The sequence below is a fragment of the Artibeus jamaicensis genome, unplaced genomic scaffold (assembly GCF_021234435.1).
Source record: "Artibeus jamaicensis isolate MK-2021 breed Jamaican fruit bat unplaced genomic scaffold, CSHL_Jam_final contig_797, whole genome shotgun sequence".
NCBI lineage: Eukaryota > Metazoa > Chordata > Mammalia > Chiroptera > Phyllostomidae > Artibeus > Artibeus jamaicensis.
This window is the reverse complement of record NW_026521977.1, coordinates 17305001-17322791: the sequence shown is the minus strand read 5'-3', so window position 1 is coordinate 17322791 and position 17791 is coordinate 17305001. Positions and strand designations below refer to the sequence as shown.

General features: G+C 39.5%; 1 protein-coding gene and 1 pseudogene across 1 annotated transcript in view; both read left to right on the top strand.

Annotated features, from left to right (window-relative positions):
* The window catches only part of DCDC1 (doublecortin domain containing 1), a 383276-nt gene that overhangs the window by 122300 nt on the left and 243185 nt on the right, over positions 1-17791 (top strand). The gene's annotated exons all lie outside the window — the stretch shown is intronic.
* On the top strand, positions 910-2056 carry LOC119035331 (phosphoserine aminotransferase-like; annotated as a pseudogene).

Below are 17791 nucleotides of genomic sequence, written 5' to 3'. Positions count from 1 at the left end.
GAAAACCCTTCCCCCCATTATCCCCTCCCACCTTCCTCTGGTTGCTGTCAGATTGTTCTTAATTTCAGAGTCTCTGGTTATATTTTTCTTGCTTTTTCCTTTTGTTGATTATGTTCCAGTCGAAGGTGAGATTATATGGTATTTGTTCCTCACTGCCTGGCTTATTTCACTCAGCATAATGCTCTCCTGTTCTATCCATACTGTTGCAAAGGTCAGGAGCTCCTTTCTGCTGCATAGAATTCCATCGTGTAAATGTACCACAGTTTTTTGATCCATTCATTTACTGATGGGCCCTTAGGTTGCTTCCAGCACTTGGCTATTGTAAATTGTGCTGCTATGAACATTGGGGTGCATAGGTTCTTATGGATTGGTGTTTCAGGGTTCTTACGGTATAATCCCAGCAGTGGAATTGCTACATCAAAAGGCAGTTTTGTTTTTAGTTTTCTGAGGAAATTCCATAGTGTTTTTTATAGTGGTTGCACCAGTCTGCATTCCCACCAACAGTGCACAAGGGTTCCCTTTGCTCCACACCCTCTCCAGCACTTGTTTGTTGATTTGTTTATGATGGCCATTCTGACCCCTGTGGAGTGGTACCTCATTCCCATTCACTGATCTTGATCTTGTGCCACCACCAGTCAACAACATTTCTGTTTTGGAGTTCATAGTATTCATCTATTCTACCCTTGTGGTACCTTTTGACATTGTCTATGGACCTTGAGAACTCTCTTTTATATTTCTAGATAATATCTGCTTGAGATAAAACAGTAAAATTTATATCATTAAAGTAGGAAAAAATGATAGACTAGAGACAAAATTTGCAGCACACATGAAAAAGGCCTACTTTCTGATTATGCCCAGCCCTGTCAAGTCGGTAAGAAATAGACAGACAGACACACTCCTGCAGCCCACATGCCCAGTGCTCTCCAGCTGCCTCGCTGCCTACACTGCCGCAGCGTGGACTCTCTGAAGCAGGTGGTCAGTTTCGGACCCGGGCTGCCAAGCTGCCATGCTCGGTATGGTTAGAAATACAAAAAAATTATTAGACCACAGAGGAATTGGGATTAGTGTTCTTGAAATGAGCCACAAGTCATCAGATTTTGCTAAGATTCTTAACAACACAGAGAATCTTGTGTGGGAACTGCTAGCTGTTCCAGACAACTACAAGGTGATTTTTATGCAAGGGGGTGGGTCCGACCAGTTCAGTGCTGTTCTCTTAAACCTGACTGGATGGAAAGCAGCAAGGTGTGCCGGCTTGTGGTGACAAGAGCCTGGTCAGCTAAAGCCGCAGAAGAAGCCAAGAACTTTGGCACTGTGAACCTCGACCGCCCTAAACTTGACAGTTATAAAAAAATTCCAGACCTGAGCACCTGGACCCTCAGCCCTGAGGCCTCCTTTGCATGTTACTGTGCTAATGAGACTGTGTACAATGTAGAGTTTCACTTTATCTGTGACATCAAGGATGCAGTGCTGGTTTGTGACATGTCCTCAAACTTCCTATCCAAGCCAGTGGACGTTTCCAAGTCTGAGGTGATCTTTGCTGGTGCGCAGAGGAACGTGTGCTCCGCTGGGGTCATGGTGGTGACCATCCACGATGGTCTGCTGGCCTTTGCCCTCACAGAGTGCCCTGCAGTCCTGGGGTACAAAGTGCAGACTGCAAACAGCTCCTAGCAGAACACTCCTCCCTGCTTCAGCATCTAGGTCATGGGCTTGGTCCTGGAGTGGATTACGAACAGTGGTGGTACAGCAGCCATGGAGAAGCTCCATCAAGTCTCCAATGATTTTTGATATCATTGGTGATTCGCAAGGATTCTGTGTGTCCAGTGGAGCCCCCAAATAGAAGCAGGATGAAATTCCATTCTGTATTGGCAACGCCAAAGGGGGTGATGCTTTAGAAAAAAGACTTCTTGATAAAGCCCTCGAACTCAATATGATCTTCTTGAAGGGGCATAGGTCTGTGGGAGGCATCTGGGCCTCCCTGTATAAGGCCATTGCGATGGAGGATGTACAGGAGCTGGCAGCCTTCATGAAGAAATTTTTGGAGATGCATCAGCTGTGAGTACATCCTGTCCAATATACACTGTACCCTTGAACCATGTCCAAAATTGAACACAGCTCAATGGCTTCAAAAACTTAACCATAGTGTTTTTCTCAAAGGAACGTGATTATTATAGATTTTTCTTTTGTTTTTCAAGGAGCAGCAAGATATCCACAGCTCTGCAAAGCTAGTGGAACCTTAATTTCAACTTGAACTGGAAGCTTTTAAAAAAATCTTCCTTTAGCTTTTCGAATGATTCTAGCTTATGTTGTCTCTGCTGCTGCTTTTTCTAGCTAGATCTGAGTATTCAGACTTGCCTGAGGACTTACACAAAGTATTAATGTTTCAAATTTGTAGCATTGAGGGTGTGTGGAAACCACTTGATTCTTTCCAAAGTGACAGCAGCAGGGGGTCCTGGTCGCCACGATTGTTAATTCAGGTCAGCCTTGACTACGTAGTGAGTGTATAGGAATTCTAGGCGGAAGGTCCAATAAGAGATCTTTATACTGTTATTCTCACAACAGTATGTAATTTTTATTTCTTTATTTCTTATAAAGAAATAAAAATGACATACCATATGTTTATATAGCAAGGCCTGTTTTTAATACCAAATAGTTTATATCTCTATACACTTTTATTTCTAATGATGTGGTTCTCAGTAATATATGAGACTTTGGGAATTTGTTAGAACCTTATGCATTATAACACTATGTTTTCGATGGTTTTGTCTTTCTTCTTCCTTTTGAAGCTGCTTCGAAAGATTTAGAAGCTCCCCAATTCACTTTTATTTTCATTTCAGTAGGTGGAAGAGATGATTCATTGGTTGGTTGGTTGGTTCCTTAATTTTCAGTTATGCCATTAGACTAAAAAAATCTCTGTTAAACTCCCTTATCCTTTGTTCACTTGACTGTTCTCACCGCAGTGTTTGACCAGAGTGAGGCTGTGAGCTCTGGAAGGTCCTTGCTCAAGAGTCTTTTCCCCTATTGTTTATCCACTGTCAGTGTTTTATGTTGAATACACAAAGGACATTAACGTTCTAAAACACCTTTAGAAAAAAGAAAGAAATAGACAATAGAAAAATGGGCCAAGTCTATAAATAGTAAATTTACAGAAAAATGAAACACAAAAGGCCATGAAAGTAATGTATAGTGTTAAGTGAACTTACAGATAACTTAAAAATGAAAATTAAAACATGATGTAAGTTTTCACCTAACAGTGTGATAATGATTAAAAAGCACGCCCACATCTGGAGCTGGTGAGGGCGTGACTCAAATAGATATTTTCAGACATTCCCAGTGGGAGTGTGAATCAGGCCAAATTTTTTGGAGGGTGATTTGGCAGGTATCAAAGCAGGGATTTATATTAACAAGTATTTGAAACTAAATATTCAGTATCATTCATTCTGGCAGTGTTTGCTCTTAACAGTTTGGAAACAACCTAAATGTCCCTGAGTAGGGAACTGCTTAAATTAGGGTAAAAATTGTATTAAATATTCTAGGGCACGTTGATAATAAGTTGCGTGGATGCAGTGATTAGGATGGTCTTGAATCATTATTGCTATGATTTTGCTTTTGCTATCAAGTTTTATAGATTGAGCTCATTCCATATTTTGTTCTTGTTTATAGTGTTTGCTTGAAACATGGAGTGATGCTAAAAACCTGACGGATGAGAATGAGACGATTACACTTTTGTTTGAGCCTTTACGACTGTCCTCCCCTCGTGGCGTAAAGGGCTCCAGGATCTCTCTTTGTCCCAGGAGTTCCCACAAGCCCAGTCACTTGGGGAAATCAAAGTTCTTTGTCCACAAACAGAGCAGTAACTTATCATGTATTTACCAGTATGTCTTGCTGTGAAATAAAGAATGTAGGGTTACTGACTGAAAAGGGGTCGCAATGATCTGAAGGGAAGACACTCACATGGAATAGCACAGGGGAGAAAGGATTTTCAGGGTCACATCGCGGTTCGAATCCTTGCTCCACCACCGCATAATCATGCACCATTGAAGATGTTATTTTTATCTTCTCTGAGCCTCACTTTCCTTATCTATAAATAGAAATAATGTAGCTAACCTTTTAGTTGAAATATTAAATAATATACTAATCACCTTGCATGGAACTAGAACACAATACACGTCCTCAGGGAATGGTAACTTTTCCCCAAGTAGAATTCCTACCCAACTTTAAAGTAGGTGCCATCTCCACCAGATCAGATAAGTGATTTACAGGGCACTCTCTATGCTGATTTGGTAGGACATACCCTTAAAATAAGTGTTTCAGTATTTGCAACTATCCTGTATTACTGGTCACCATGTCTACAGGGTTATGTGGGAATAACGCAACATCAGGGGTCCTTCGCGGTCACTCTTTACTTCGGGAAGCTTTGGTAAGTGTGGCAAGTGAATAGCGGCCTCTCGCAGATGCCCACACCAAATCCCTGCAGTCCATGCTTGCGTAACTTCATACAGCAAAAGGGACTTTGAGGATGTGATTAAGTTAAGGATTTTGAGATGGAGAGATCAACCTGAATTATCTAGTGGGGTTCATGTAGTCACAAGGGCCCTCGTAAGAGGGGGCAGGAGCTTCAGACTCACTGAAGAGGATGTGATGATGGAAACCTGGGGAGAGACCACCTGACCGACAGAAGCAGAAGTTGGACTGACGTGGGAGTTTCTCTTTAAACCAAGTCTGCAGGACAGTGACTGTGCACTTTGATTTTTTGACTAGTGTTGGACTTCAATTTGTTTGAAAAACAATCACCTTATTTTGTGCCTCTATATGAAGTTCATGGCCATTTATCCAGGATATTCACTTTGATTTCTTTTTGATCTTAAAGAAACATTTGTCAGTGTGTATTTTTAACTTCATATAATCACTCTCTTCATTAAGTTCTATTTTTTTTTTTTTTGCTTATTTACTTTGCTGTGTGTGTTTTGTCTGTTTTATTTGATCTGCTTTCAGGAGAAGATTGCAACTAGGAACTTTGAGTGACTTCTTTTTCTTGTGCTGGCTAATAATTTCTAATCATTAATCTTGCCAGTGCCTTTTAATTCATTAATAATTTAGACACTTTTTTATGGTAGCTCTGTGTCAGATACTATATACTTGGCTTTGAGGTCACAGGGGTCAGCAAGACAGATACAGTCCCATGGAATGAATCTCTAGTTGCCCCCACAGCGGGATTGGCACATGTGGCTGGCATGAGATGCTGTGCGGTTGTACTTTTTAAATTCATTCAACAAATATTTATTAACCTTGACTGGCATGGCTCAGTTGGTTAAGTGTTGTCCCAGGAGGCAAAGGGTTGTTAGTTTGATTCCTGGTTCAGGGCGTATGCCTGGGTTGCAGGCCTGGTCCCTGATTGCAGAGTGTGCAAGAGGCAACTCATCAGTGTTTCTCTCATGCATTGATGTTTCCCTCCCTTGTTTTCTCCCTCCTGCCCCTTCTTTCTAAAAATAAATAAATAAAATGTTTATAAAAAGCAAATATTTATTAAGGACCTACTATGTGTTGGGCACCGCTTCAAAGTGCCTGGTGAACAGACAGATAGGATGTCTGCGGTCAAACAAGTTTTCAGCTTTCAAATTTGGGGTATGTTGGGGTAGGAGACCACAGCTTAGGGATGCTGGAGATGGGGAACGAACAGGTAAACAGTGGTTAACAAGAACATATCAGGAAATGAATTAAAATGGTGTGACTCTTTTACCTTGGGTTCTTTAGAAACCAGAGCCTGAGAAAAAAGCTCACATGATAATGCTTTCTTGGGGGTACAATTCCAGGGAAGTAATAATGAGGGAAAAAAGGAAGAGAGACAGGGAAGGAGGGTGAGTCAATTCAAAGGAATGCAAAACCAAACTAGACACAGGTTTGCAGCAAATATAGTGGGATGCTCAGGGTGTTTCCAGAAAGGATGCATGAAGTTTCTGCACTTCAAGCATCATCTAGAAAAGTGGAGAAGTAAGGCTGAGTAATTGATTAACTGCTTCCTTGCCACCTCTCATCTCTGCTAACTTTACTAATTGTCCCACAAATTTTGCCAGGCAGCCTTTGGCAAAGCCAGAGTCAGAATCTGGGCCAGCCAGGAGGGAGGCAAGTCTGGTGGTCTGTCCTTGTTAGTCGGTGCTGTCTGTGGGGTTTATTGGCTTCTGACGTTTATAATGGTGGTGATGGTCAGAGCTGTATGGCTAGAGGAACTGTAATGATTGGTCACTAAGGCCATTCTGGCAGGGAAGCAAGGTAAGTAGCTGAAGAGCCACAGTGGCAAGAGGCAGATAAGTGGGCCTCGTGGGCCTGTGGTGGGGTATGTAGTGAATCCAGTATAGTTAGGTTACACAGTGAGTGACTGGGTCCAAGGAGGGCCTGTCTGAGGAAGTGGCACTTAAGCCAAGGCTTGAAGGACAAGGCTAATCGAGCCACAGTACAGAGACGGGGAACAGCAGTGCAAGAGGCCCCAGGCAGAGTGAACACGGAGCAGAAACAAGAAGGGAGGGAGAGTGGACGGGGCTCAGCTCGGCGGACAGGCAGGGACCGGGTTATGTGAGGCTGGTAAGTCAGTTGGAGGAGCTGTGATTTTACGGAAAGTGTGCTGTAAAGTGTTTGGGGTGTCTTAACCAGTGGAGTAGAGTTAAATGAGCTGATTTATGCTTCAGGAAGATTGTCCTGGCTTCCCTGGGCAGAATGGGTGCCGGTGTGGAAGCAGGGAGGCCAGTGAGGAGGTATTTGAGAGCATCATCCAAATGCAAAAGTGAAGGGGATTTTTATCACCGATTTTCTGTGTATAGTTCTTGTTTGGCATAAAATGTTTGATATAATTATGTAAGTTAGCAGTGGTATTGATGCTTGTCCCTTGAAATTTTAGATTCAGTGTATTAGTAGCCTCAGATTACCTGCTAAACATCCCAAATGCCTCCAAGGTGATCCCATTTTTGAAGCAGCTGGTGTTTTGTGCGACAACTCTAGTCTTCATTTTATAAACCCAGCTAAGCTTTTTCCCTTTGACAACCCACAAAACTCAGTGTGGAACATAACTGTGTGATTGGCATCCAAATCTTAAAGCAGGGCAGATGACCAGGTTTTGACATACTGTTATTTCATTTTCCACACAATTGACTGCCTTGACGATGAATCTAAAAATCTTCTTGCAGATTTCTGAGCAGAGTTTTGGAAGCTGGCGTTTGGTGGTGAATGATGGAGAACATTCATTTAAAAATTGAGAATTTCTCCACTGATTCTCACTATGTATCTTGAATGTGAATTTACCACTTGTTTATTTGCTCCATAGAGATTGAATTAGTCAGGGTGCACAATTATAATCACAAATCCAACTGCCTATCTTAATGAAAATAAAACAAGACAAAAAAGTATAGGAATGGCAGAGAATCAACAACAACAACAACAAAAAGGGCAAGGGGGGGGAAAGAGACTTGGAAAAGGGGCAGAAACCTGGGACCGTGGAGACTGTGTGTGTCTTTGGAAAACTCACTCCAGATGGAAAGTCCGGGCAGGGGCAGCTGAGGGACTGGCTGCCTACATGGCTGTGCTCCCTGTGCTCCCAGGAAAGGTCCTCCCCTTGGTTTCCAAGGAGGAGACAGAACTACCCTCCACCAATACATACATAGTTCAGTGGGGAATGTGTCCTAAATTGCCCCTGAATTGAGAAGGAGCTTGGATAATGAATAATTTTTTGTTTATTATTTAATTTTTGAAAATAATTTTTGAATTGAGTTTATTGGGGTGACACTGGTTCACAAAACCATACAGGTTTTGAGTGCACAACTCAACAAAACACCATCTGCACAGTGCATCCTGCACCCTTGGCCCAAAGCAAAGTCTCTCTGTTCATCCCCCCTTTGCCCACCTCCACCTGCCCCCCACCGCACTTCCTTCTGGCCGTCACCACCCTGTTGTCTGCGTCTATGTGTTGTACGCATATGTCATTTTTGCTTAATCCCTTCACCTCCTTTCATCTGTCCCCCCAGTCTCCCTCCCCTCTGAGAGCTGTCAGTGTATTCCTTGGTTCCATGCCTCTGTTTCTATTTTGTCTGTCAATTTGTTTAGTGTATTAGATTCCACATCTAAGTGTGATCATGTGGTATTTGTCTTTCTCTGGCTGGCTTATTTCACTTAGCATAATGTTCTCTAGGTCTATTCACGCTGTTGCAAAAGGTAAGATTTTCTTCTTTTTTAAGACTAAGTAGTATTACATCATGTACACGAACCACAGTTGTTTTATTTACTCATCTACTGAGGGACACTTGGGTTGTTTCCAGATCCTGGTGATTGTAAATAATGCTGCTGTGACCATAGGGGTGCACATACTCATCTGAGTTAGTGTTTCAGGTTCCTTCAAATATATTCCCAGAAGTGGTATTACTAGGTCAAAAGGCAGTTCCATTTTTAGTTTTTTGAGCAAACTCCATACTGGTTTTCATGGTGGCTGCACTTGTCTGCATTGCCACCAACAGTATAGTAGGATTCCCTTTTCTCTACATCCTTGCCAGCACTTGTTTGATTTATTGGTGATAACCATTCTGACCTGTGTGAACTGGTATTTCATTGTGGTTTTAATTTGCATATTTCTGATGGCTAGTGATGCTGAGTATTTTTTTCATATGTCTATGGCCATTTGCAGGTCCTCTTTGGGGATGTGTCTATTCAAGTTCTTTGCCTGTTTTTTAATTGGGTTATCTTCTTGGTGTTGAATTGTATAATTTCTTTATATATTTTGGAAATTAACATCTTATCAGACATATCATTGGCAAGTGTTTTTTTAAATTTATTTATTTAATTGTTGTTCAAGTACAGTTTTCTGTTTTTTACTCCCACCCCAGCTCACCCCCCTGGCGCTCCCCACCTCTCTCCCATTTCCACCCCCCTTAGTTGTTGTCCATGTGTCCTTTATACTTGTTCCTGTGAATCTTTCCCCTTTCCCCTGAAATTCCTCCCCTCTCCCCTTTGGTCCCTGTCAGCTTGTTCTCTATTTCAGTGTCTTCAGTTATATTTTGCTTGCTTGTTTGTTTTGTTGTTTAGCTTCCTGTTAAAGGTGAGATCATATGGTATTTGTCTTTCACTGCCTGGCTTATTTCACTCAACATAATGCTTTCCAGTTCCATCCATGCTGTTACAAAGGTAGGAGCTCCTTCTTTCTTTCTGCTGCATAGAATCCCATTGTGTAAATGTACCATAGTTTTTGGATCTATTCATTTACTGATGGGCACCTAGGTTGCTTCCAGCTCTTGGCTAAGTGGTTTCCCTTTTCATTATGTTGATGGTAATCTTTTGCTGTGCAGAAGCTTTTTCAGTTTGATGTAGTCTTACTTGACTACTTTTCCCCTGCGAGAAGGAAAAATATTTACTGCAGAGATTATTGTGTTCCCAGCACTTAGATTATGCCTACATTTAATTGATAACCAACAATATTCTTAAGAGTGAATGATTTTTTTATAACCTCAGAGACTGCTGTTATTATCGTTGGCTCCTGTCTCAGTAAAATGGACTGGGTTCTTTAGCTACATAATACAAATCTAAACACAATTTCTTTCACCACACTTAACAGCCAAAAAGAGCTATGTATTACAATATACTCTGTATAAAATTAAAATTTGATCACTCTAGCTATGAAACAGCTCTCTGGAAACACCCAATGAGCAAGAACTCTTAAGAATTTTTCTCCAGTGGTGGAAGCACTTTAAATGCCTTGGACTCAAAGGGGTGTCTCACACAAGAAGTTCACAACTTTTGTGGCTCTGCATGTATATATTTCAGAGTTCTCTAAACTGGCATGGCACAAAACATATCATAGTTTGTAGAGTAAAAAATTCCTAGGCCTACTTAAGAAATTCTATCTGTGAAATTGCGAATTGCTATTAAAATTAGGAAGGCCACTCATAATGCCATTTCCTGGCGTATTTATACAGATAGCACGTTAACGAGATCCGCTCTTCCTTTGACAGCTATGCACATCCTAACTTGATGAAACCTTGGTCAGATTTTTGGGGATGAGGGGGCTGCTACCTTTGCTATCTAAAGAGGTTGTATGTATATGTATAGATAAGCCTGGGGAATTCCTGCAGGATTGATTGTAGTAATTGGACAAGGCTAGTGGAATGTGTTGAGAAGCAAGTCTTCTCCTCAGGAAGTTAGATTTTCAGTGCCTATGGGAATGCGCATCAGGGGAGGTCATGTCACACTGAGGTAATCACTGGGATCACTCCAAATTCCTCCTCGCTTTTTTATAGTCGTAGCTTTCTTAACAAAGTAAATTTACTTTCTGTAATTTTTCACTGTAGATATGTTTTTTCTAAATTAAAAAATTAGACTAACAATTGGATTTGGAAAGTAAATCATTATCTTTCATGCAGTGACATATTATAATCGCCACAGTCACTTGACTTTCCCTTTGAGACTTGAGTGGTACAGAAAGTTGAATTGATTACTTCTCAGGTCTCTTCCGCGTTATAAGGGTCCGTGATTATTTTAAATGTACATTATTTCTTTGGTATTTTATCATTTGTTATTGGTATGTGTGACCGGGAAAGTCCTTTTTTGTAGCTATAGGTTTATGGACTTGTTTATATTAATGTCAGGGGGTAGGTAATATTATGGTTAGAAAATCTTATTTTCAACTTGATCTCATTAATTTAATAATAAATGGCAATTCCAGGAAATGCCTCTAGTTCTTTTTAAATTTAAGATATAACTCTTAGTGTTTATTCTTACAACTAAAAAAACCTTAGAATTCTTAGACTGAAGCTGATAATTATTTTTTCAACAGATGTTAGGAAAATGATCTGGTTGATGGATATTAAAGGTATCATCTTGGGTCTGAAGTTTAGATAATAGGGAAAATATATAAACAAATTATTTAAGGAGCATGATAGGGTCTATTTATATATGTATATCTAAGCTATTTTGTACATTTTACATGATGGAAATCTGTCACTCTGACCATCAGTTATTTTCATTTAATCATTTGTTTTCTCTTTGATCAGTTCCTCTTTCTTAATGTATTATATAAAGTGAAATGTGCCAAATGAATTTCTCACAGCAGAATAAGTCTTTTGAGATATTACAAGCCTTTCAACTATATCCATTTAGAATGATTATTAGATCACTCGAACTGTCTATAACTTACCTTGATGGGCTGCAGTTTGACAGTGCTGTGCACATGAAACTTGTTTGAATGGAAGTTTCAGGGAAGGAAACTTTCCCTGAAACAATCTGTGATTGAAACCCGGTTCTGGAGTCACAGATGCTCCTGGCCAAACATTCCAGACTCTCTGCTCTCCAGACTTTGTGTGATTGCACTCAGAAGCCTCTGGCAAGTCACGTGACTGGTTCTGGCCAGTAAGTTATAAGTGGAAATGATTGTCACTTCTACGATGACCATTTATTTCCCGGTGGAGACCCTTCATAACTAACTTTCTTCCTCTCTGCCACTGAGACTGTTGAGGGCAGGAGCTGATGACTAACCCAGTCAGACTGTCTTCAAAGCTCACTCTCCTAATTTGTAGAAAACTGTTTCCTCAAAGGATTTGCCTTCCCTCTTCTCCATTTTTTGTACCATATTGAGTCTGGGTTAATATTCCCGTCAGTGTACGTTTACACAGTTAGTATTGTGCTGAAGGTAGGAATATACCAGAAATCTATAAAACCGTGTTCCTTTGAAGGACTTGTACTACTCAGCAATGGGAAAATATACAAATATTAAATAATTAGTGGGAACAGCACCTATAATCAATGCTAAGTTGGACAGTATAGTCAAATCGTAAGTTCATAGATTGTTAGAGTCAAAGGAAGTGACTTTTGAGGTCAACGGGGCCATTGTGCTTGTTTCACAGATGAGCAGCTTGACAGCATATAGTGAGGTGCTAATTGTGTGTTACAGAAAAAATAACAACCAAAGGAGCTTAAAGAGATTGGGGGTGGGTGGGTACATCACAAAGAATTAGAGGAAAGGAAGATCGGTGTTGATAGTTGTCATCAAAGAAGGATTCACAAAGGAAGTGGGACTTGATTTCAAACTCAAAGGATGTGTAAATTACATTTGAGGAGGTTGTAGGTGTGTATGCTTGCGTGTGTATATGAGTACACATATACTCAAGGCGTTGTTTAAATAAAAGCATGGAGTGACTGGAGTGGAAGGTGTGTTGTGTGCTTGTTTACTATTGTATCTCCCTTGCCGATTTGATTGGTGGTGGACAGTAGGTATTTCAAAAGATATGGATGCCTGAGCCTCACCCAGGTCAATTGAACCAGAATCTTTAGAGGTTGGTCTGGGGCATCAGTATTTTTTAAAAATCTCAGTTTCAGGCAGGGTTGAGAACTACAGAAAAGTATGGGCATAGTGTCTTCTCGTAGTGTTACCATTTCGTAGAGAGCTAAAGCACACAGGAGTACAAATAAGTGTGTGGTCAGGAGTCTATGGTCAGTGCTGTATAAGCAGAAAATGACATAATGAAATGGAAGGATTTAAGATGAGATGAGATAGATGGATAAGAAGGGGCAGTTGGAAAGACAATTTAGAAAGCAATTATAGTAATTATGGATTAGAAGATTGAAGCCTAGCCTAGGGTGGTGTTTCTGGATATGGGAAGGAAATGTGTAATTTGAGAATTTTCACAAAGGTTTGTTCACTGGTAAAATCTAAAGGATGAGGAAAAAAGAAGTCTAAGTAATTAAGTGGCAAATCCACGACAAATGAAAGGCTTCTTATTAAACTTTTTAGGGTGATGTTTGAGTATTTAAACATAATATTTACTAAAAAACTACCTTTTAACTTTCAATAAGTCAACATTTAAACTAATTATTTTTTGGTGATTTTGAAATTTTATATTGGCTTGTGGTAAGAGTTATTTTCTATTGATTGGTTTGCTTGGACATCCAATTATTTTTCCTTCATTTATGCTTCAACAAATTTATGTCTCTTTTTCCAACCCTCTTATCACCATGAGTAGAGTGAAATATAGTTGCATAATAGTTCAACTTAGCAGAAATTCACGATATGCGTTTCATAGACTGTATTAATTAGCGTTAGATTTGACTGCAATATCACAGATAACCTGCTTAACTGTGGCTTAAATCATTGTATGATAAGACTGGTGGGAGGAAGTTGTTGGTATTATTAGTTCAGAAACTCCAGGATATCACAGTGAAGTCTCTTGAGACTCTCTGGCCTTCCTCTCATGGTCCAAGGACAACTACTAGACCTCTAGTCATCACGTGTATTCTGAGAATCAAGAAGAAGAAAGTGTGGTGGGGCATAAAGAGTTTTCTTGGAAGCCCCACAGTTTGTATTTATATGTCATTGGTCATGCCTGTTTGCAAAGGAGGCTGGGCAGTTCACGGTTTTGACCAGGCACAATGCCCAGGGTTTTGCTAATTAAAAAAGTCACACAGGCTTACCATAATTCTATCTCTCTATGTCTGTCTCTCCCTCTTTCCCTCCCTCCACATCCTCTGTAGTTCTCTTTCCCTCTCTCCCCGTTTCTTTATTTTATACTTTATTCTTTTAAAAATACACAGAGATGAGGACTGGGGGGGGGGATGGGAGGAAGGGGGGAGACCGGGTGGGGGGGTGGGGTGGGATGGGAGAAATAGATAAAAAAATGTACTTGAAAAGTAACTAAATAAAATTTAATATTAAAAAAATTATAACACCAAAACAAAATCAAAGTATAATTAAGTGCTTTGCATTTTAATGTAAATAACCCTATACCAAAATATCATTTTCATAAAATACTTTTAAATGCAAGTACCTTAATAGTATACTCTGAATTATAAAATAAAATATAATTAACCGAGAAAAAAAATAAATAAAAATATGAATTAAGCACCTACTATGTACCAGGCATCTTTTATAGTGAACGCGACAAACATGATCTGTACTTTCTTGCAGCGTAGAGTCTGGCAGGGGAGTGAGACATGAGGGAAACAATAGCACACACGTTTGTTTTATTACTCACAGGGTGGGGCAAAAGTAGGTTTGCAGCTGTTCATATAGAAAATAATGCAATCACTAATAAATAATAATACAAGATTAAACTATTTCACATACAACTGTGAACCTACTTTTGCCTGACCCTATACTTACTTAATAACTTTATTAACTCATATAATTCTCCCAAATAAAGGTGGTCATTATTGCTACCCTCATTTTACAGATGGGGTAAGTGAGAAACACAGCGATGTTCTAGTATAGTTAGGAACAGTAACGCCCTCTAGGAACTTGTAATTTACCTGAAAAGACAAAATCAATACTCTCAAAATACATTCAAGTTAAAACGGCTACATCAGCGTTGAGATGCCTAGAATACGAGGAATAACAAGGCCTCTGCCTGCTTCCCCTTCCTTACATGTCATTTTCCTCTTCACTCCACGTGTTAGCTACCCTGGCCTTATTTTCTTTCCTCAGTCACCCCAAGCTCGTCACTGCCACAGCCCAGTGCAGTCTCTCTGCCTGGAAGGCCTTTCCTTCCCCTCTCGCCTGGCTGACTCCTTCATATCATTCATAGGCCAGCTTGAACCCCACTTTCTCAGAGGTTTTCTTTCAGGCTAGGCGAGGAAGTCTTCTTATTTTTAAAGTGTATTTTACTGGTTGTTATTACAGTTGTCCCAATTTTCCCCTTTGCCCTCCTGTGCCTAGTACCCACTTCCCTTCAGTAAACTACCCCATCCCCATTAGTTCATGTTCATGGGTCAAACATATAAGTTCTTTGGCTTCTCCATTTCCTCTGCTATTCTTAACACCCCCTGTCTGTTTTGTACCTGCCAGTTGTGCTTCTTAATCCCTGCACCTTTTCCCTCTTCTTCCCCCTTCTCCCTTCCAATTGATAACCCTCCAAACGATCCCCATACCTGTGATTCTGGTCCTGTTCTGGTCGTTTGCTTAGTTAGTTTGTTTCGGTTCAGTTGTTGATAGTTGTGAGTTTGTTGCCTTTTTAATGTTCATAGCTTTGATCTTCTCTCATAGTCCTTTCTGTTGTGGCACAGACCAAAACCAGATTTAAATGGCTTTTCTTGTTATTTAAGTCCATGTCCTTTGATGGACCATAGGCTCTGTCAGTGTAGAGTATGTGTTTGTGTTTCCCTTCACTGTATTCCCAACGCTGCACAAATCACAGGCTCTTAAATATTTGTTGAATGAAGGAATGAAAGATCTACTCAATGCAGGGTTTGGTTAATCAGTAATGAGTGTAGGGAAGAGGTGTAGTTTTTATTGTCAGGAAGTAAATACTGCATCTGCATTGTTGGAGAGGAATTGAAAAGGCACTCTAATTGGGAGGACTGCTTTAAATTAGTATTAACCATTATACTTGAAGGGTTGTACAAACATTTAATTTCTTTAAATATAGACATGCACATACATGTATATATAGATTTATTTCAAACATATAGACGTGTATATTACAGAAGATTGGAATAAAAGCACATTTCAGATGTGTGTGTGTCAGATGTTAACATCTTATGGAAAAACGAGTACTTCAACTTGTGCTTCTGGGTGAACTTTATTTCGTGCAGTCTCAGATTAAACATCTTTGACTTTGAGCGTGTTTGCTTGTTGATGTTTTAATTTGAATGGGAAAAATTTGCTTATGGTGAAAGCCTTAAATAACCTCCAAAAGTCACCCTAAAAAAACAGCGATCCTACTACTCTTGTTCCCTAGTTTTGGGCGTTATGCCATAACTTAACTAGAATCATTTCCTGACTGTACTAGACTCAGTTTTTTAAAAAATATTTTATGTATTGTTAGAGGGGAAAGGGAAGGAGAAAGAGTGGGAGAGAAACATCAATGTATGGTTGCCTCTCACGTGTCCCCTACTGGGGACCTGGCCTGCAACCCAGGCATGTGCCCTGACTGGGAATTGAACCGGTGATCCTTTGCTTCACAGGCCCATGCTCAATCCACTGAGCTATACCAGCCAGGGCTAGACTCAGTTTTTTTTTATCTTTTTTTTGGTTGTACTCATAGGACAGTTTAATTCAAATATACAGCCATTCATTTTATGAAGAATATTTCTTAATCTTTTTGAAAACTTTTTTAGGGAAAATATAATGCATGCACTCGGTAAGAAACAATAACATTTTACAAAGGAAGTTCACGCTTTACCCAGCCCCCAGAAGTGACCACCACTATTAGTCCTTCAGGTCTTCCAGGCGTGTTCCACTCATGAGCAAGCTTATCAGTGGATGTTATTTTTTCTACTTCCTCCTCCTTTTCTCCTCCTCCTTCTCTTCCTTTTCATTCTCCATTAATTGTAGCATGTCACTTATAGCATGTAGCATGTAGCATGTCACTTGTAGCATGTGGTACCTTTTTGCTGTTAATCATTTTTATGAGAAGCATTTAGTACCTTATGCATCTGCCTTGTAGTATATAGATGTACCAAAATTTATTCATCCCATCCCCTGCGGATAAACATTTGGTTTATGTCCAGTCTTTGGTTGTGACAAATGGTGCTGGAATGAGTATTCCTGTATGCACCTGTTGGAGCCTGGCATGAGTGTCTGTAGGTCGTATTACTAGAGGTAGAATTACTGACTGAAAAAGAGCAAAATTGTTATAGATATTGAATTGCCTTCCCCAGATGATAGTGTGTGTGAGTGGCTATTGCTGCCACCCATTGATGATATATCAGTGGTTTTAGTTTTTATCAATCTAATAGGTAAGCAATATCACTGAGTTTTATTTTGCATTTCTCAGAAATAATTTCAAATATCCTTTTACATGTCAAAAAGGCATTTTAATATTTTGCCTCTTGTGACCTTTTTCTTTATATCCTTTGCTCATTCTATTAAGTTATTAATGTTTTTCTGGTTGGTGTGTAAACTCTACATATTAAGGAAATTAGCTCTTTTGTGTTTTATATGTACTGTGTATAGATTTGAATTTCTTTCAAATGTGTTGGATTTTGTAGTGCTAGAGTGACCTTTGAAATAATTCGAGCCCTGCATGAAAAAAGAAAACTTATGGCAAGCTTTCTCTTTTATTTTCTATGCACCCTGCTCAGTTTAATACTTGGTGAATTTACATAATAAATCTGCCTATCTTAGTGTAAAATTTACTCACTGAGTACTGTGTCACATCATGCTAAAATCCTATTAAGTCAACAACGTAATTTGTATAGTATGCTTATAGAGTAATAAATGCTGCTCCTAACTCTAACCTATTATTCATTTCCCATTGAACTGGAATTAGTTCAGGGTCTACTGTACTGTGAGCAGCTATCAGGACATAAGTCAGCTTGTGTTGTTGCTTTTTGCAAGTTCTAGGTGTTTTTTGCTATAACTTTAATATTTATAGTTAGAAACTTGAGCAGTCATTCCATAATGTTAGTGATGCAACTTTAAAATAAATCCTTCATTTTATTTCACAGTTGTTTGGATTTATTTTGTTGAAAAGCATTCTGAAATTGCAAGGAAAACTATTTTAAAACTATATGCAACTGTTTTATGCATGAATCAGAGTCATTTCAATGCTTAAAAACAAATATGAAAATAATTTTGATGCTAAATTTGAAATAAGCACTCATAGATCTTTATAGCAGGAGTGCACTGTCATGCATGCTAATTTTAAAGAAGGAGACTGGGACTTCCAGGATGTAATGCAGACTGTGATGACAACAATAAAAGCAAAGTTAAACAAAGAAAAGAATCACCTGTATTTCAAGTGTATGACACAGTCTCACTGAAAGGGATGGGAAGATAAGATGCCGATTTAAGTAGCTGCAAATGAGTGATGTTGGTAAAACCAATGCAAAA